This window comes from Stenella coeruleoalba, assembly GCF_951394435.1.
Source record: "Stenella coeruleoalba genome assembly, chromosome: 18".
In the NCBI taxonomy this organism is placed as follows: domain Eukaryota; kingdom Metazoa; phylum Chordata; class Mammalia; order Artiodactyla; family Delphinidae; genus Stenella; species Stenella coeruleoalba.
The window spans coordinates 5,304,908-5,324,974 of record NC_137164.1 but is presented as its reverse complement, the minus strand read 5'-3'; the positions used below and the strand labels follow the sequence as shown (position 1 = coordinate 5,324,974).

Below are 20,067 nucleotides of genomic sequence, written 5' to 3'. Positions count from 1 at the left end.
TCAGGTCATGTATTGGGTCTATGCCTCAAATAATTTTATTGGTAAGTAGGAACCTAGGCATTTCATGGCCCCCCACCCTTTTTTTCACAATCAGTATCAGCACATCTTTTTTTTTTTTTCATTTCATGTCTTTTAATATTTGTGTTTTAATTTCTAGGAAAGAAATTATTTTCTAATTGTTCATTTGTTATCTCAGAACTTTCAGGACAGTCTGCTCTCATAACACTTTGTATCTGCAGTATGACAATAACAGGTTTTATACAAGTGGTAGTTGATAAATTCCTCTCCAACCTCAGGAAAGCAAATAATGAAAAACAAAGTAGGAGCTAAAGTCACTGCAGTATAAGCATACAATGGCTTGTTGGTGGCACTTAAATAATTTTAACTCACTGACATTTAGTAGAATCAGTGACAAAGATTAAGTACCTAAACCACAGATTAGGAGCTGTTAAAAATGGTGTCGCCAGGCTCTGTCTTTTATTCATGAAAGCCACAGTATATGTTCTTTCACTTTGTGTATCTAATATATTAAAAACAACCACAACAAAACTCAATGGATCTAGATTCTATTTTCAGCCCTCCCTCCGTTTTCTAGGCACACCTATGTTAGGGTGTATGTGCATTGCCAGAAGCAAACAGAAGAAAGACATACTTGAGCGAGAACCAGGGACCATTGTCCAATAAATAGCAATATAGAAGCATGCAGGAAGGACAAAAAGAGAGACTGCTCGTAAGGAATCCACACATATAAAAAAAAATAATGTTCCCCCTCAAATCACTTTATTGAAATAATGCAAATTTCAGAAATCCAAATTCCTCTAGTTATTTTCATGTGTTCCTGTTGTAATTTTCGTCGTGTCTATGAATTTCATATAACCATCTTTATACTTTTAGACATCTGTTAGTGATATATTGTTAAACACAACAGACCCTGATTCAGAGTGACAGGTCTTGGTCATGCTCTTCAGCCCACAGAAAACCAACAAGCAACATTTCTTCCTCATTTCTAGGGTTAGAGTCTTGAAATGCACCTACAGTGTTATGATAGCTGCTCTTGGGTGGACACGTGGCCAGGACGGAGAACCACAAGGCCAAATGACCACACAATCGGGCCGTCGCAAGCTGTTCAGGGAGCAGATTTTTAGATGGGCTTGGATTGCTGCACAAAGCTGGGCGCTACGTTCGCAAGTGTAAAGCCAGACAAAACAGACAGGCAGCAAACTGCTCCCTTGGCGGGAACTTTTAGTTTGCCGCCACCTCACACCTCTATCTCGGAGAAACTACTGCCTGGATTCGAGTCTTTGAATGTTTTAGACAGAAAAAATGAAAGCATGCTTTGCTCATGTCCAGACAGGCCGGTCGTCTACAACAGGGCTCGGGGGAGGGCAGTAGGCCTGGTATCGAGGCGTCTGTGCGCGGCCCCAGCCTGCAGCGAAGATGCCGCTCAGGTGGCAGCGGCCTCGCCCCTCCCCCTGCGGCCTGGCCCACGGATCAAAGGACCGGACTCTCGCCACGGCCCTCAGGACCCACCGCCCAAGCGCCACGAGCCGCAGGAGCGCGCCGCGGGCGCCGGGGCGCAGGGGTCGCGTCGCTCCCGGCCTCGGACGCCGCGCCGGCTCCTCGCCCGACGGGGAAAGGCCGCGCTTGTCTCCGGGCGGCCTGGCGCCTCCCGAGGTGGAAGCGCAGCGAGGCCTCCGTGGCAGCCGCGCCAACCTGGCGGGAAGCCCGGGGGGGCCGCCGCCGTCTGCGCCCCGGAAGTCGCGCCTCGAGATCACGGGCACGTTCCTTTTCCTCTTCGGAGCAGCTTGGTTTCCACAGCTGCTTTTGTCATCACGGTTAAACGTACTCTGAGTTTTTCAACGGCGTGCCCCGCTATGGGCGGCGGAGGTGCCGGGAACCGGGCCCCGGTGAGGAGCGCGGCGGCAGCTTCCACGTCGGGCTTGAGCGCCGCGGGCGGTGGCGGCGGCGGCCGCGGCCGCCGGGCGGGAGGGAGGGACTTGACTTTGAAGGGGAGGCGGGAGGTCGGCGCGCTCAGCCCCACTCTCTGCCGCCCCTCCCGCGGCCGAGCTTGCGCGAGGTGTCCGGCAGGCGGCGCTGCTGCTCCGGTGGAGCGGCCGGGTCCCCGACTGTCCGAGGACGGGAGAGCCGGAACCAGCGGGGCGGGGGGCGGGGAGCGGCAGGGGCAACCGGCGGAGGCGCCGCAGGAGCGGCCCCAGGGAGAGCCTGCGGCCCTCGGCTGCTTCTCCCTCTTCCCCGCCGAGGGCGCAGGCCGGGGTCCACGGCAGCAGGTGTCGCCTGGCCCAGCGGGTGCGAACAAGCCCACCCCTTTGCGCCTCTCCCGGCCGCGCTCTGGCACTTTCGACCTCAGCCTCCTCCCTCCATCGCCATCAGGCGCGGCCTAACCTGCGGAGAGGCCACGTCCCCCGGAGCCGGGGGCCCGGTGGGTGCCCACCGCCCTCGCACCTCGTGTCGCCGACAGACGTCTCCCTGGCCTGCCCCTCACCAGACTCCAGATGTCGTCCAGCTGAAACGATTAGTGGCGGTTTGAGGGCTGATCCCCAACCTGGGCCCAATTTGCGGGTGGGGGAGGGGAGAGGGCGGAATCACTCTTAATCTCGACTCACGGCTAAATAATTTACTCAAGGTTTTCTCTTCCTGCCAATTCCCTTCCCTGCACCCCTGCCCTTGGCTTCCTGCTTTGTGAAGCCCCAGGGAGAGAAGGGCCAAGTCTTAATAAAAGTTAATATTAATAGTGGTGGAGGCGCCGGCAGGTGCTTCTCCACACCTCATCTCCCCCTCTCGCCCCGCCCTCCTCCTCCAAGCCCGGCCCCCTCCTCTGGGGTTCCTTTGAATATTGGAGATGGGCCTTGCGCTTGGGGGGACCATTTCGGAAATAAGGGCGCTGGAGTGAGAAGCCTCGGTCCACGTGTTCTGTAAACCACATCCTCCTGCAGTTGCCGTGAGCGCGGAAGGTGGCAAAGGTCGGGCGTGCACACGGTGCGCGGGTGCCGCTGCAGAGCACGGGGTCAGATAAGCGCGCAGGGGGAGTTGGCAGGTTGGACAGGAAAGATACCCGCAGGAAGGGGACGGGCTGAGCAAACTCGGGGGAGGCGGGGGTTGTGTTGGGGGGAGGGGCACAAAAATCAAAAAAGCAACAAACCAATACTGTAAAAAGAATACCTAGTAACGCCAAGGACCTGTTGCCAAGGACCTGTTTTCCTAACGCGGGGGCAAAGGACTCAAAGAGGTTGTCCTTCCCATAGCAAAGCCTGGTCTGGTTTAAGTTTTTATGAACGCACGTTGAGGCCTTCCACGGAACAATTCCTTCCAACAAGTTTGAACAATGCAGAGGGGTGGAAAAAGTTAAAATTTGCCCCTTCTTTCAATCCCATCCCTCTGGGGTACCAGTGTTAACACCCCGGTCCATATCATCCCAAGAATTTTTTGTGCTTAGGCAAACGTGTATCACTTATCTTGTTCTTCCTTTTGTCTCTCCTTAAAAAAGAATGAAGTCATACTTTTCGTTGTGACTTGCTTTTATCAGTTAACAATATATCATGGCCATTTCCCCAGGTCATTATATATAAATCCAACTGACTTTTTTTTTTAAATCCAACTGACTTATTAACGGCCACTGCATTTTATAAATTTGGGTATACCAGATTTTATTCGTTTACTCAACAATTTCTTTGAATGTTTATTATGTTCTAGGTGCTGGGAAAACAGCATTAAGATCACAGATAAAAATCCTTGTTCTTGGGAAGCTTACATTTTAGTGGGTAGAAACTGAAAAGACACATTTATTCAACTGCTTTTCTACTACTGATGGATTTTCACGTTGCTGTCAGCATTTTGCTATCATAAGTGGTCCAAAGGTAAGCATCGTTTTACATATATCCTTTTGTATCTTATTTTATTTTATTTTATTTTTGCGGTACGAGGGCCTTTCACTGTTGTGGCCTCTCCCGTTGCGGAGCACAGGCTCCGGATGCGCAGGCTCAGCGGCCATGGCTCACGGGCCTAGCCGCTCCGTGGCATGTGGGATCTTCCCGGACTGGGGCACGAACCCGTGTCCCCTGCCTCGGCAGGCGGACTCTCAACCACTGCGCCACCAGGGAAGCCCCTCTTTGTATTTGTAAAGGATAGATAACTCAAATAGGAAATCCTAGGTCAAAGAAAATGCTCAATTTAAAACTCTTTTTTCGCCTTTAAACTGTAATAAATATAGTCATTGCTTTCCAAAAAGGTTTAACAATTAACAGTACCGCACAGGTGCCTATAATGAGTTCCCCTTTCTCCATGGCCTCTTTGCAGTAGAGGTTATTGCTTAAATTTTTGTTAATTTGATGGACAGAAGATGGTAACTAACTTAATTTTATGTTCCATGATGTACTAAGCAGGTTGAGCATATTTTCATATTTTTTGGCATTTGCATTTTTTGTGAGCTGCTTGAGTCTATTATTTTCTAGTAAACAGAAGGAAAGGAACCAGAGGGTTTACACATCCCAGGCCTTGTGCTTGATTCTTTAACTTATTTAATCTTTGCAAAAACCAATATCTAACCCTATGAGATAGATTATGACCCATGCCTTTCTGATGTCGAACACCATGCTATTTCAACCGTGGTTGTGTCTGCTCTCTGAATGTCGTAGACTTTCTAAGTATAAAGGCAAAGTAAGAATTATAAGGAGAATAGTAGAGAGCTATCAGTACCGTCATCTTCAAAATTGAAAAGCAAATTAAAAATTACAAAAAAGCCTTTGCTACCAAAATGTCAGAGGATTATTTTCCTTAATATATAAAAAAATTCAATGTAAAATCACAGGACAAATACCAGACTTCTAATGAAATATCATCAAATAACATAACACTTTTAAAGATCCAATACTCAATCCGGTGACGGATGACAAACAGGCCCCTCCTATACTGATGAAACTGTAAATTAATATATTTTTGAATGGCAATTTGGCAATATTTTAGAAGTCTTAAAATATACTCATTAAGTTTAGTAATTTCACATCTAGAACTAATCTAAGGAAATAATCAGAAGTAGGGAGTTGGAAATAAGTCTCTGATATTAATATTTTGGGTAACTAAGTTATGGTATACCCATTCAGTAGAATATTACATAACCATTAAAGCTGCTATTTTCAGAGTGTTTGATGATCTGACGAATACTTATTCCTTTTGTCTTGTAAAGAATATATACAGTATGACGCAAAAGAATATACATGTACAGCATGATCTTTTGCATCTAGGTATCTATGTATTTATGTATCTAGGCTGAAAAATGGCCCTCTGAAAGACATCTATAGCCTAATCCCTGGAAGCTGTGACTGTTACCTTGCATGGCAGAAAAACCAAACAAGCCAAAAAAAGGGACATAAAAATCAAAACCAAACCAAAACACCAAAAAACAAAAAAGCAACAATCCCACCCCAAACTGTTGTTACAGATATGATTAAATTAAGGATCTTGAAATGGAGAGATTACCCTGGATTATTCATGTAGACCCTAAATGCTACCACAAGTGTCTTTATAAGAGAGAGGCAGAGGTAGATTTCACACACACACACACACACACACACACACACACACACACACACACACGGAAGTGATACGAAGGAGCAGTGAGAGATTTGATGTTGGCTGGAGTGATGCAGCCACAAGCCAAGAAGTGCCGGCAGCCACCAGAAGCTGGAAGAAGCAAGGATGAGATATTCTCCCACAGTCTCCAGTGTGGCTCTGCTCACATCCTGATTTCAGCCCAGTTTTGGACTCTGGCCTGAAAACTGTGAGAGAATGAATTTATTGTTTTAAGCCAGCAAATTTGTGGTAATTGGTGACAGCGCCCACAGGAAACTAATATGGTGGTGTTTCTATTGCTGTATAACAGCTCCACTCTCAGTGTCATACAACAAGCACGTCATTATGTCCATGGATTCTGTGGGTCTGGAGCCTGGACAGGGTACAAGAAGAATGACTTGTGTCCACTCCACAATGTCTGGACCCTCAGGAAGACTTGAGTGGCCAGGACAGAAATCATCTAGAGGTTTCTTTAGTTTTAATTTTAAAATTTTATTTCATTTAAAAATTTTATTTATTTTTTTGGCTGCACCTCACAGCTTGCGGGATCTTAGTTCCCCGACCAGAGATTGAACCTGGGCCACTGCAGTGAAAGCGCCAAGCCCTAGCCACTGACCGCCGGGGAGTTCCCTAGAGGTTTTTTAATTCACGTATCTGGTGCCTAGGCTGAAAGGAGCCCAAAGCTGGGATCATTGTGGCTTGTTAACCAGAGCTCCCCTTCGGTGTGGCTCGAGCCTGCTCCCAGCTTGGAGGCCTCAGGGTGGTCAGACTTTTACGTTGTGGTTCAGAGCTCCGCAGATCTGTGTTCCCAGTGAGCAGGCGGGAGGCTCTATGGCCTATTGTGGTCAGCCTCCAGAAGTCACCGTGTCATTTTTACCACCACTTTTAATCTATTGATTGAAGCATTTACAAACCCTCTCAGATTCAAGAGGAAGGGAATAAATCCACCTCTCCATGGGAGGAATGTCAAAGGATTTGCAGCCATATTTTAAAACTGCCACAGTTAGTTCCATGCCCACAAATTATTTACATTCTCCATGTCCAAGTTCTCTCCTCCTCAAGTTTTATGTTACTTACTAAGGCATTGGGCTTGGGCTTAGGTGACAGGGTCTCCTAATACAAATCAGGTCCAGGTGGATGTTAGGCACCTTGACTTAAGCTCTCTGGGTATGGTTCTGCTTGGTCTGTAAACTGATGAATTAAAGAGGCAAGTTTTCTGCCACTCCTCCCCCAAATAAACCCAACATACAACAGTAGGACGAGTATAGGATGACTGCTAAGATACTCCTGTTCCAAAGCGGAGAAAACAGAAATGCATAGCAGTCATTGGTTTATATTAATTTTGAAATCCATCCCAGTATGTGATGTTCGCTTATTGATTAGGACTCTGTCCTGCCTCCTGGGAGTGACTGTCTGGGACTTTCCCCCCTGTCCTGTGGGTCTCTTTCTCCTCTCTCCTGTGGGTCTTTGTTCCCATTCTCTGAATCATCCTCCCTTTCCCCATAAAAAGTAGCCAATGATTGTAAATTTTTTCAGTCTGCCTTCTGCCTAAGTTTGGGCAGCCAGAGACCTCATTTCATTTTTTTGTTTGTTTTGTTTTTTAAAATATTTATTTATTTACTTATTCGTTTATTTATTTGGCTGTGCCGGGTCTTAGTTGCGGCATGCGGGATCCTCGTTACTGCTTGTGGGACCTTCGTTGTGGCATGCAGGATCTTTTAGTTGTGGCATGTGGAATCTTCAGTTGCAGCATGCAAAATCTTCAGTTGCAGCATGCGAACTCTTAGTTGCAGCACGCATGTGGGATCTAGTTCCCTGACCAAGGATCAAACCCAGGCCCCCTGCATTGGGAGCGCAGAGTCAGCCACTGGACTACAAGGGAAGTCCCTCATTTCATTTTGTACCACCTCTGTTCCTCTCTATTCAAGCTGATATAATTCCCTCAAAATCTCTGCGGATTTCTCATATCGCCATTTATAAAAAACGTGCTCCGTTAGATAAAGTCACCCACTGAGATTCCTTGTCTACCCTGAGCCCATGTGGCTGTCGTGTAGCAATGCCTTTAGGGCTTTAGAAGCCCTGCTGTTTAACAGAGGTCGCTTGTAAGGTTTTCCCTGCAATTCTTAGAAGGCAGAAGAGGTCCAGAATGTGCCGTCTCAACATGTGCCGCTTTGGCCTGGGCCGTAGGCAGCTGAGAGTCGGCAGATCCAGGGAGAGTTCTCTGTCCTTCCCTCTCCTGCCTAAAAGTAGGGCATAAAACTCCCTTTGTGAAGGTATCCTCCCTCTCCTGTACCGGGAAGTGGAGAGCAACTTCTGTCACTGGAGGTGGAGAGTCAGCACAACGATGAGCCTGCACAGACACACCTTTTACTAAAGTGACCGTCATCGGCCTTTCGTTTTCCTCATATATTTCCTAGCCGCTTCCCACATGTATCATTTCTCGAAGCCCAAACCTCCTTTCCTTTGTTAAAATGGTATACAAGGCCTTGAGTCTAGTTACTTCTTTGAGTTTCACTTCCTTTCTGTGAACTCCCATGCAGGTAAAATATTAATAAAATGTGTGTTCTTTTTCTCCTGTTCACCTGTCTCTTGTCAGTTAAATTGGAAGGCTCCCAGGTACTGAGCCTAAGAGGAAAAAAATTTTCCATCCTGACAAGGCCTTTTGTCTAGTTGAGTTTATGAAGCAGCACCTCTACCTTTCTTAAGTGCTAACAAAGGGCTTTAAAGTCACGCCCTTGGCTTCATTTTTATTCTGAAAACACTTTTCTTTTTTTTTTTTTTTTCTTTTTACTGTGTCCTGGATTTGATCTTTGCTCAGAGAATCCTTTGCAGGCTAAGTTCCAGCTGAGCCCTCTACATTTCCTCTTAATCCTCACTGATAACTGAACGGTGTATTCTCTTCACCCTTTCACATCCTCTGTAGGCAGCTAGAACAAGTTGATGGCCCCTTTAATATCCCATCCAGAAATCTCCTCAGCCAGATTACTGAGTTTATTAAGTACCTTTCCTATTTTCCCCGGTATCCCAGGTGACAGCGTTGCCAAACGTTCTGCCAGTACCTAGCATGTGTCTCCTTTCCTTCAGCTCCAATAACATTTTCCTCACTTTGTTCAAACCCTCACCATCAGCTTTCCCAATGCCTGCCTGACTTCTCCCTGCCAGCCAGTCCCCAAACAAACACCACATTTTAGGCATTTTGATGGCAACAGCCCATTTCCAGGCACCAAATTCTGTCCTGTCATCTATGACTGTGTAGCAAACCACCTCAAACAACAGCTATTTCAATATGTTCATGGATTCTCTGGGGCGCAGGAGCTGTCTTTTCTCCACTGTCCGGAGCCTCAGCTGGGCAGTCCTGAATGGCTGGGGGCTTCTTCATTTACGTATCTGACCCCTCATTTGACATGACTCAGCTGGAGCTGTTAACTGGAACCTCTGCATGTGGCTCGGGCCTCCTCACAGCTTGACAGCCTCAAGGTCATCAAACATCTTACGTGCTGGCTTCGGCCTCCAAGAGCATGTGTTCCCAGCAAGCAGTGAGGAGGCCACATGGCCTGTCATGACCCAACCACATGGAGTTACTTCCTCCACATTATATTGGTCGAAGCAGCCACAAGCCCATCCGGATTCAAGGAGGGAGGACATCTATTCCACTTCTTGATGGGAAGACTGTGAAGATGTGGTCATGCTTTAGAATAGCCACAGGCACACACCTGTGTTTATATATATATGTGCACAGACTGCAGACTGAAAGGAATCATACCGAACTATGAGTGATTAAGACCACTGCTGTGGTGTTAGGAGCAATTTTGGTTTTGTTTTTTCCTTTTTCTTAGACTCTTCTGTATTTTTCAGATTTTCTATAATTATATTTATTTTGTGATAAGCAATTATTTTATGTTTTACTATTTTATTATAACAAATTTCAAGAACATTAAAAAGAAACATAGTATAAGGAACTCCCATCACCCAGTTTTAATAACGATCAACTCATAGCCAATTTTGCTTTGTTCACATCTCCCCAATATTCTGAAGAAAATGCAAAATATATAAATGCATCTCTAAATTTTTAGAATATATCTTTAAAAAATATGAATACTTTTATCTTTATCATACCTTAAAAATAGCACTTCTGCACAGCAAAGGAATCCATCAGCAAGATGAAAAGGCAACCTACTGAGTGGGAGGAAAGATTTGTAAACCATATATCTGATAGGGGGTTAATATCCAAAAAATGTAATATACAACTCAATAGCAAGAAAACCCCATACAATCTGATTTTAAAAATTAGGCAAAGGATCTGAATACATATTTTTCCAGAGAAGACAGGCAGATGGCCAACAGGTACAAGAAAAGATGCTCTACATCATTAATCGTTAAGGAAGCCCAAACCACAATGAGAGAATCGCCTCACACCTGTCAGAATGGCTGTTATCAAGAAGACAAGAAATAACAAGTGTTGGTGAGGGTGTGGAGAAATGGGAACCCCCGTACACTGTTGGTGGGAATGTAAATTGGTGCAGCCACTATGGAAAAGAGTATGGAGGTTCCTCAAAAAATTAAAAATAGAACTACCACATGATCCAGCAATTCCACTTCTGGGTATTTAGCCAAAGAAATCAAAAACACTACCTTGAAAAGATACATGCACCCCCATGCTCACTGCAGCATTATTTACAATTTCCAAGATATAGGAGCAACCTAAGAGTCCATCAATGGATGAATGAATAAAGAAAATATGGTACATATATATAATGGAATATTATTTAGCCATGAAAAGAATTAAATATTGCCATTTGTGACAACATGGCTGGACCTTGCGGCATTATGCTAAGTGAAAAGGTCAGACAGAAAAAGACAAATACTGCATGATCTCTCTTACATGTGGAATCAAAAATAAAAAAGAACAAAAAACCAAACAGAGCTCACAGGTACAGAGAGCAGATTGGTGGTTGCCTGAAGTGGGGGTGGGGCGACAAAATGGGTGAAAGGAGTCAAAAGATACAAATTTCCAGCTATAAACGGAATGTCATGGGGATGTAATGTACAGCGTGGTGATTACAGTTAATAACACTGCATATCTGAAAGTAGCTGGGAGAGTGGATCCTGAAAGATCTCATTACAAAAAAAAACATTTTTTATAACTTCGTACGGTGATGGGTGTTAATTAGACTTATTGTGGTGATCATTTTGCAATATATACAAACATTGAATTATCGTGTTGTACACCTGAAGCTGATACAATGTTATTTCAATTATACCTCAATTTTAAAAACAGCAGTTCTTCTTTAATATCATCGAATATCTAGTCTGGGGCTTCCCTGGTGGCAGAGTGGTTAAGGATCCACCTGCCAATGCCGGGCACATGGGCGCGAGCCCTGGTCCGGAAACATCCCACGTGCCGCGGAGCAGCTAAGCCCGTGCGCCACAACTACTGAGCCTGTGCTCTAGAGCCCGCGAGCCACAACTACTGAAGCCCACGCGCCTAGAGCCCGTGCTCCGCAACAAGAGAAGCCACCCCAATGAGAAGCCCGCGCACCGCAACGAAGAGTAGCCCCTGCTTGCCGCAACTAGAGAAAGCCTGGGCACAGCAATTAAGACCCAATTCAGCCAAAAATAAATAAATACATTTATTTTAAAAAATTATCTAGTCTGTGTTCAAAGTTACAATTGTCTCATAAATGACACAAATGTCCTGTAAATGTTTTTATTTTATAGTTTTGCTTTTTAAAAATGAGGTACAACAAAAAGGTTCGCAAATTATGATCCATTGCTATATCTCTTACGGCTTCATTAATCTATAGTAGAGATTAACTCTTCAGTCTCTTGGGTTTTTTTAATCTTACAATTTAGTTGTTGAAAAAAAACAGGTTTAGGGGACTTCCCTGGTGGTGCAGTGGTTAAGACTCTGTGCTCCCAATGCAGAGAGCCCAGGTTCCATCCCTGGTCAGGGAACTAGATCCCACATGCATGCCACAACTAAGAGTTTGCATGCCGCAACTAAGAAGCCTGCGTGTCACAACTAAAACCTGGCTCAACCAAATAAAAACAAATAAATAAATATTAAAAAAAAAAAAGAAAACAGGTTTATTTGTCCCATGGAGAAATCTGTATTCTGGTTTGTTGATTATATCATCACAGTATATACTCATATTCATAAATATACAAATATCTTCTCCCTTTCTGAGATAAACGATAAATGGATGTATACTATACACACGAAGAGTTATTTTGAAAACATGGTTGTAACTGTGGCTGAAAGGAGGAATCCAAAGAGGTCTCCTGAAATTTCGCCAGAAATTGTATTACAGAGGATCAGAGCATAAAAGTGGTAAATTAAATGAAAAGTATAAAGAAATCCATGGAGGATGCTGGCATCAGGGGAGGGAAAAGAAAAAAGGAATCAAATGCATTGGGAAATTATACCCTAACAATGAAAAACCAGTAAGAGGCATAAAGGACAGGATGGGAAGAAGGGAGATGCTAGTTGCACTGAATTCATTGATGCATTCATTCCTTCAATGAGTCATTCCCTATTTACTGAGCACCTGTCCAGCACAGGGCTATATTTTATGTATTGTAGCACTCATAAAACTATTAGAGGAAAGTCAAAATGGAAAAAGGAAGTATGTGGAAAAGAGACATGGAAACTCTTTATATAGTTTCCTGGATGTTTGTTTGGCTTAGCATGTCCCAGAATTAGTTCAGAAGCAGTGGGATGCAGTCGGCTTTCTCAGATGATGGACCTTTGTCAGGGTTGATATGAGAGGTGTGACATCCATGCCTGGCAACCCTCAGGGGCAGAGCCTTCAGTTTTAGGATTTGAAAGCTGACATTTGCAATGAACAAATTTAAGAAATTTTTGCAAACTTTATTAATTTATTTAAAAAATATATCTGTTTTTTTCCACCCAAATGTGACACAGTTATTGTGAAAAATACAAACCATCAGAAACATAAATTATTAAAAGTGAAGACACCAAACCACTAGTGTCTACTAAATTTTTCTAGATTCATATTATTCTTTTTCTCTACTTGCAAACATTTATAAGTTTCTGAACTTCTTGACACAGAATAATTTCTTCCTTGGAAACTAGCTAATGACAGCTAACATTTATTGAAAGAAGCTAAATAATTGGCCTCAGGTCACACAGCCAGTAAATGGTGGACCAAGGATTCAAACCCAGACAGTGCCGCTTTTAGGACACATGCCATGAGGGCTTTCTAGGGAAGTGATCTCCAATAGAGAGAGAATCCAAATCTCATATGCAATGTAAAATTTTTAGTAGCCATATTAAAAAGAAGTAAAAAGAAACAGCTGGAATTGATGTTAACATATTTTGTTTGACTCAATATATCCAAATGACTATCATTTTAACATGCAAACAAGATGAAAATTATTAATGAGATATTTAACACTGTTTCACACGAACTCTAAATTTAATGTGCGTTTTGCACCTCCAGCACGTATCAGTTTGGATTAGCCAGATTTCAACTGCTCAGCAGCCATGTGCAGCCAGTGGCTACTCTACTGGACAATGCGGGCTACGGAGTTTGAGTTGTTCATTCACAGGTGTTGCCTGTGGGCCCTCTATGTGTCATGCATCATGCTTGGTGCGTGGGAATCAGTGGTGAACGAAACACAGGGCTCACACTCTAGGGGAGGAAGCAGAGGAAAAGCAGTGAATAAATCAAGAAGTACACACCACAGGGAAGTCATGTGATTGTGATCATTGCTATGGAAAAAAGAGAAAGAGAGAGAGGGAGGGGGAGAGAGAGAGACAGAGGAAGGAAGGAAGCAAGGAAGGGAAAAGGAAGGAAGGAAGGAAGGAAGGAAGAACGGAGGAAGGGAGGGAGGAAGAGACATGTAACAAGTTACTAGGGGGCCTACTTTAGCTAGGGTGGCCAGGAGAGATGTTTTTGCAGAGGTGACATTGGAATAGAGACCTCGGTGACAAAAGGAGCAATAACGATGACAACAATAAAAGGCCAGTTCTTGCGGAAGGTGCTGCTCTGAGTGCTTTCCATACACTAACTCACTGTAGCTTCACAAAAACGGATTAGGCTGGGTCTATCATTCTCCCCATTTTCCAGATGAGGAGACCGAAGTGCAAGAGGTGAAATAAATGGCCCAAGTTTACACAGCAGCTGGGAAGGAGCCACTGAAGCAGACCTAAGGAAGAAGAGCTGTCCGGGCAGAAGAATTCACATGAAGCCTCAGGGGGACAGTAGCAGGCTGACCAATGGCCCCAGACATCGCCAGGTCCTAATCCTGGAACCTGTGGATGTTGCCCTGCAGGGCGAAGGGACTTTGCAGATGGGGAAGTTCATCCTGGCTCATCCGGTGGGCCCAGTGTCATCACGGGAGTGCTTATACGTGGGGGGAAGAGGGAGATCGGGCATCACATACGTGATCCCTGTGGAAGCAGAGGTTGCTGTGATGGGTGGAAGGGCAGGAACCAAGGAGTGCAGTCCCTGCCAACAGTTTAGACTTCGACCTTAGAAGCGTAAGACGATAAACTTGTGTCGTTCAAAGCCACTAAGTTTGTAGTAATTTGACGGCAGCGATAGGAGCCACCCGTGCGTCTTTTCTCTGTGCTCTTTCTGGCCTCCAGTTCTTCCTGGCTCTTCTCTCTGCAGAGAACTCCCTCCCTTGGTCCCCTCTCTCCAGCTCGCCTCCTTCAAACTCTGCTAAGATTCCCCGGAATCCCCCAGGCTTGGTGTCCCCTGCCTCTGTACTCCTTGAACACTTCGCGTCAATCTGTGTTCACGCACTAATCACACTGTACTATAATGTGCCCTTTCACTAGTCTGATTCTTGCTTTTGATTTGATGTTGGATTTCTTGAGAGTAGGGATCCTGTATTTTGCCTTTTTCTATCCCCAGTAATTGGCGCAGGGTCTGGTAAAACTGTAAGCAGTTCATCCAAGTTTATGGAATAAAAAACAACAATTAAACAGAAAACTGCAATAGGGAATCACACCATACAAAGTCCCATAATAAATGCGATTCGCTCCACAGTCCTGGGATTCTCCGGCCAGGGTCTAACAGGCACAAAAGAGTGGGACTGTGTCTTCCTGTCCCCACACCCTCACACCCCCGGAGCCGTCCCCTTCCCTCCCCAGGCAGTCTGACCTTGACCTGTCTGAGGCATCCTAAGTCCCACAGCTTCCCCAGTGCTGTGCACTCTGACCCCGGCCTATACTGGTTGTTGAGGCTAAGAGCTCAGCCAATGATGAATGAGGTGGAGAAGTGTTTAGGGCTTCTGAGGGCTGCCCCAGCTGTAACTTGATACATCTGTTGCACTTTCTGTAGGAAAAGCAACAATTTAGTCAATGTTCTTTTAAATCATGCCCATTTCTTCTAGACATAAAGTAAGGTTCAAATAAGAAAAAGATTTAAAAATCATCTGTAATCTCTCTACCCACAGTTAATCATTAATAACATTAAAAATAGTATTATTAATGTCAGAATGAGTACATTGCTAATTAATATATAGAATGAAGAACATAAAGTGAAATGTAGAAGAATACCCAGTTCCACTCCCCAGAGTTAACTACTATGAATATTTGGTTATACTTTTGTCTGGCCTTAAAAAAAATACCCAGTTCCACTCCCCAGAGTTAACTACTATGAATATTTGGTTATACTTTTGTCTAGCCTTAAAAAAAAAAAAACTATAAAGCAACTCAAAAAAAAAACAGCAACAGTATTGTAAACAAATAATAAAAATTCCACAAAACCTACTAAGATGAATTCCATTTCTTTTTAAAAAAATCTTAGTCTTGTTTTTACAAATGGCTAAACTACTCTAGTGGCTGACGTGCTTGTAATTGTACAGGAGCTGTATGGTCTCTCAAACCCTCTCAGATACTCAGTGTACAGGATTGAGGAGTACTCTCGCAATATGTGTTTGGTCACCCATCGAATACCTGCATTTTATAAATGGTGAAAAGAGCACAGCTGAAAATGAGCTCTTAACCTGCCTTTACTAGTTACTGGCTGAACTAAGTAAAGAAACCTGGAGTCTTGAGTTTCTATTTCTGGTCTCTGTTCCTCATCCCTGAGGAACTGACAGCTACGTGGCACTATAAGTGACAGCCTGGATAAATATATAGTACGTATGAAGTGCTTTTATTTAACCTCCAAGGTTAAATGAAGTTCAAGGTGAAGCCATAGAGTTTACCTGACAATATGGGCCTAGTTTTGACTATTTTCAAGAATCTTGCCTTTGTGGCTGATTTATTTATTTAGGCTGGCCTTGGAAAAGCAACCTCCTTACTTCCAGGAGAAATTGGTTACATTTGCAAAACAGTTTGAAAAGTTAACCTCTGAAATGGATTCTGTATTTGTCTATTTACTTTCATAGCAGGGCAGAAGATACAGACTCCACAACAGACAACAGTGACAACCTTACAAAAGTCACTCTCGTGTTCCACCCTTGCTAGGGCTCAGTTCTATGCTCAGATTTTGCTCTTGGGGAATTTTTTGGTTTTTTTTAACCATATATTTACCCTTTCCTTCCCAGCATCTAGTGCAGGAAAGGGTCCGTAACAGGCCTATAATTGTAGGCTAGACTGAATGATTGATACAATAGTTACTTTTATTTTCATCCATTCATTCAACAAGCCTATCCTGAAGACTTTCTACTTGCCAGGGCACCGTGCTAGGGGCTGGGAAATGCACACGTGAGGTCCATTGGCCTTCATCACCCACCTCTAACCCTGTGAGTCTCCCCTGTTTAGCATCAGCTGGAAGCGGAAACCTACATTTCCCAGAAGTCTTAGCAGCAAGACTTCTGGGTGCAGTTAAGGTTCTGCCGTCACATAACGTCTGGAAGACAGAAAGAAGGCAGAAGTCATTCTTCCTGTGATAGTCGTGGCTGATTGATTCCGGCAGATGTGAGTATTTCCATGGCCAAACTCCACATTCCGCTGTTTGGCCATCCTCTTCTTGGACGTGGGGCAGCTGTGGAAAGATCAGCAGTTTCCAGACCTCTGATTACAACCATGGCAAAATGACCCTGAAGCCAAAAGTCTAATGGTAGCTTATATTCCAATGACTTTGTAAACGCTGAATCACCATCTGCTTGAAACACCTCAGGTGGTTTCTATTTTCATACTGAATCTTTTCAGATGAAAGAAATAAGGAGGATTGCCCTTAAGAAACTTACCATCTATTAGAGGGGAGAGACAATGCAAGATGATTAGGGAGATAATAAAGGTGTGAATGCAACAGGTATTACGGGAGTAAAGAGTGAGAGCAGGGCCTGGTGAAGGGGTGTCCTAGGTGTCTATTACTGCATAGCAAACGTAGGGGTCCATGCCTCTTACAGTTTTCTGGATCGACCGGACTTGGCTGGGCCGTTCCGCTGGCCTTATGCAGTTGCAGTCAGATGGTGGCTGGGACTGGGGTTTTCCAGAGGCTCCACGGAGACACTGCGATGCCAGGGCCTCCCTCCGTCTCCACATCTCCCAGGGCTTCTCCTCTCCACGCAGCCTCTTCATGTAGTCTCGCCAGCAAGGTAGCTCCCCAAAGCACACACCAGTCAGGCCTTCCTTTAGGCCCAGAACTGGCATAGTGGGCGGGGACGACTCCAAGATGCAGAGACCAAGAGGCATGATTTATGGGCGCCGTCTCAGAGACTAGCTAGCCATCACAGAGGGACACTCTGGAAGCTGGGGAAGGTTCATGGAGAATGTCCAGTGGTTGATGAGCTACCAGACTTGAGAGAGGACCCAGGGCCTGGTCCAGAGCCCAGCAGAGCTGTCACTCAATAAACCTCAATGTAGGGAAGGCTGGAGGAACAGAGGGAAAGCAGGCGGGCACAGGAAGGGTAAGTCGGTAGCCCTTCTGGTTTAGAGGCAGCCCGGTGGGTGCAGGACCTGCACGTATACTCATGGGCTCAGAGAAAGGAGGTCCCTGAGGGTCCAGGCTGGGGGACTTGGACGTGACCCTTCAGATGGTGGAGGCTACTGAGCAGCTCTGGGTAATGGAGGGGCACAACCACATCCCCAAATTAGAAGGATCCCTTGGCCTAAGCGAAGTGAAGGGGTGGCCGGGGGGAAATGGAGCTGGAGATAGTGTGACCAGTGAGGCTCCCGCAGTGGGGCTGGTGAGAAAGGAGGAGGGTGTGAGGAAACCATGGTGGTGGGGAAGCAGAGGCGGAAATAGACTTGAGACAGTCCTGGAGGAGACAATGAACAGACCCAATAGTCTATGATTTATGGTGTGATTAAGAGGATTTGAATACATATGAGGACGTTTATCTTAATAGGGGGCCTTTCCCTCTGTATATTTTTATTATAAAATAATACATTATATAAACATACACATGTACGTGTGTATATGTATGATATATATATATGATTTAAAAATAAACACAACATAAGAAATAGTAAATTCCCAATGCTTCTGAAGTAAAACAAAATGTGAACTTTGTGTAACATGATGTTTTAAATTAATGATCCAGGTTTCCCCCCATCTCATTCCTTAATAACATGTCTTTGGAGACAAAAGACACCCTGTCTTTCTTCACAGGGATCCCAACTCACCAAAGCAGTATAAAAACATAACTTCAATAACAATTCAAACTCAAAGTCCAGGCCTTAAATGGATAAGCTAAGTAGTCGGATTTTTCCATATAGATAAACTTTAAGTCTATATGGGGTCTCCAAGGAGCCAAGAAGGGATGCTCAGCGAAACTTTTGGAAAAGAAGAATGTAAACCGCACAGTTTCCCCCTCCACGGTTCAGCCTCACCCTTAAAACACATTGACTTGCCTCCTGGTCCAAGATCTAGTCAGGAGACAGAGGAGAACCAAGGGACTCAGCAGGGAGAGGAATCAGGTCCATGAAAACTGAAAAGGTAAGAAGGGCCACTAAGGTATCCAGGAGGTAGTAACTGCAAAACCCAGCTACCACCCTAGGGCTGGGGCGACAAAATAGAGGTTGTAAATTAAAAAACCTTAGAAACCTGAAGGAGGCGGCCCCTGGAGCTGAGACGCACATCTCTGAGGGGGGCTGCCTGCCAACAGTGGCGACGCCCTTGTGAGGTGGTTGGTGCCTTGAGGGGGTGCTGACACTGGGAAAAGTGCAAACTGGATTACGCTGCTGCTCGTGGACTAAACCGCCGCTATCAGAAGACGCCTGGCCTGGCTCTCAGGAGGCGAACAGGAAGCAGAAAGGAAGAAACAAGTCCTGCCTTCAGCCCTCCAGCCTCCCTGCAGCACCTCCTCCTGACTGGCAGATCTGAACCAACGGCCAGGTGCCAAGGGAGAAAAGCACTTCTCCTGTGTCGGCTCAGCTCCTGCATCACTAGGCAGAGTATGGAAGGGTGGGTCTGACGACTAGAAGTAAGAGCTTAACTACTGTATCTGGAGTGAAAAATATTTGACATGAGTTCTACCCCACCGCCCTGCTCTCCCTTCTCTTTCATTTTTAGCCCAACTTTCTCCCTCCAAAGAGAACTTGAGTCACTTTCCAATACAGGCACATACTTAATAGGACATTAAAAAAAAAAAGGGCTTAAAAGAGATAAGAAAGAAACACCAAACACCAATTCAGAACAGTGTTTTCCAAACTTTGTATGGCAATCAAGGTAGAAATATATTTTATATTATGATTTATTAGACATATACATACATAATTGAAAAAGTTTCATGAAGCAATCCTTATCCTCACTATGCATAATGCACTCTTATATTTTCTATTTTTTTTTATAAATTTATTTATTTATTTATATTTTGGATGTGTTGGGTCTTCGTTGCTGCGTGCGGGCTTTCTCTAGTTGCGGTGAGAGGGGGCTACTCTTCGTTGCTGTGCGCGGGCTTCTTTTGTTGAGGAGCACGGGCTCTAGGCATGCAGGCTTCAGCAGTTGTGGCACGTGGGCTCAGCAGTTGTGGCTTGAGGGCTCTAGAACGCAGGCTCAGTAGTTGTGGCGCACGGGCTTAGTTGCCCCGCGGCATGTGGGATCTTCCCGGGCCAGGGCTTGAACCTGTGTCCCTTGCATTGGCAGGCGGATTCTTAACCACTGTGCCACCAGGGAAGCTCCATAATGCACTCTTATATTTTCTATTTTATTTTATTTAATTAAAAAAAATCTGATAACAGCCCATGACACTGACATTATCAATGGCTAATACGTTGCAACCTCCTCTTTTAAAAATGTTGATTTAGAGGAAGAAGAGATACAATGTTTTATAAGGACATATAACATTGACGGTCATTTCCATACCAAAAAGTACTTTTCACATACATTATTTAACCCTCACAGCAATCCTGTGAGATGGGTATTTCCCCCAAATTACCAATGAGAAAACAGACTTAAAGATACAAAGTCATTTGCCATGTAGTTCAGAAGAGTGATGAATGGTGAACGCAGAAATGGAAGCCAACTTTTTCTGATGGAAAATCTCAGTCTTCCTCAATCTGCTTCGCCAGGCTGAGAGACACGGTCGAGTTTAGTTTTGAGCTTTCGAGCA

At 44.8% G+C, this 20,067-nt stretch overlaps 1 long non-coding RNA gene across 1 annotated transcript; it reads left to right on the top strand.

Moving 5' to 3' along the window:
* Positions 1-2,182: 2,182 nt before the first annotated feature.
* LOC307176654 lies at positions 2,183-15,501 on the top strand. The gene is made up of 3 exons (XR_013824858.1): positions 2,183-2,981; positions 3,712-3,875; positions 13,680-15,501. It is a non-coding gene; the product is annotated as an uncharacterized lncRNA (long non-coding RNA).
* The last annotated feature ends 4,566 nt before the right edge of the window (positions 15,502-20,067 follow it).